Genomic DNA, 1238 nt, shown 5'->3' with positions numbered 1-1238 from the left:
AGCGCAATAGAAAGCTATGATTTTGTAAATAATCTGCTTTTTTTTTTCTGTCATTGTTGGTTTGGAAATGACACTTTCTTGAAGGTTCCTGCGTCCTGAGCAGAAGCAGAACTCAGGGGTATTTGTATATATTTACTTAATCTAGAGTAAGGAGCAGTCTGTTGAGATGTGGTGCATTCAGGGTGTATAAATTCCCCTTGTCACTGCTCATACCCACTGGGTGTTGCTAGATTGGAGCAAGCATTTTATAACAGAAGGAGGGATGTTCGTGAACTTGGTCTAAATTTTATTTGTAATGTTAAGAGCTGGAATACTTATCATTCCCACATATGTGGCCTGAATTAGATGAGCAAGCATATAATTTATTAAGCATTACTGCATAGAAATATTATCTCCTATTATTAAGTGCTTATATTAATGCTTTTTAAAAAAATGTGTATCCTTCCCAACATGGCCTAGTCAGTTAACATCACCAAACTGAACCTGCCACAGCTAGAGATACTTGAGAACCGGCTGGAGTTCTTGTTCATGACGACAAGGGAAAAGAATGGAATTAACTTGTCCCAGTGAAGAGTTCTATGTATGTCCCTGGGTAGCTACATGATGTGGAACATGTCCTCATCAATGTGGGAACAAGTAACTATATAGAAAAGACAGCTGAGGATGCCAAGGGCTTTTTCAAGAGGAAGATGGACTTCCTCACCAAGCAAATGGAGAAAATGCAGCCCGCTCTGCAGGAGAAGCATGCCACGAATCAGGCTGCCATGGAGATGATGAGCCAGAAGCGTCAGCAGCTCACAGCCTTGGGGGCAACTCAGGCTACTGAGAGCTTGTTTCAGAAATGGAACAGAGGGACCCTGCCTAAGGAGGTTAGGACTTTGTGGGCATGGCTTCTTGGGGTCAAGGAAGAGAAGGATCTAGCGTTTAATGCTAATGAATGTACCAGCTGGGTAGAAAACAATATCAATGTTTATTCATTTTATTTTCGAGAGAAAGAGCCAGAGTAGGGGAGGAGCAGATAGAGAGGGAGAGAATCCCAAGCAGGCTCTGCACTGTCAGAGCAGAGCCCTATGTTAGGCTCAAACTCAAGAACTGTGAGACCTGAGCTGAAACCAAGAGTCCGATGCTTAATCAACTGAGCCACCCAGGCACCTCTATTAATGCTTATTTTTTAAATGATATGAAATCATAGAATACAAAAACAAAGAATGCCTCACTCTTCTGACTCCATTCACTCT

At 42.0% G+C, this 1238-nt stretch overlaps 1 pseudogene; it reads left to right on the top strand.

Moving 5' to 3' along the window:
* Positions 1-450: 450 nt before the first annotated feature.
* LOC122470818 lies at positions 451-1007 on the top strand (annotated as a pseudogene).
* Positions 1008-1238: the final 231 nt, after the last annotated feature.

This window comes from Prionailurus bengalensis, chromosome D3 (assembly GCF_016509475.1).
Source record: "Prionailurus bengalensis isolate Pbe53 chromosome D3, Fcat_Pben_1.1_paternal_pri, whole genome shotgun sequence".
Classification (NCBI taxonomy): domain Eukaryota; kingdom Metazoa; phylum Chordata; class Mammalia; order Carnivora; family Felidae; genus Prionailurus; species Prionailurus bengalensis.
The sequence above is the reverse complement of the archived record's forward strand: the minus strand, read 5'-3'. Positions and strand labels throughout refer to the sequence as shown.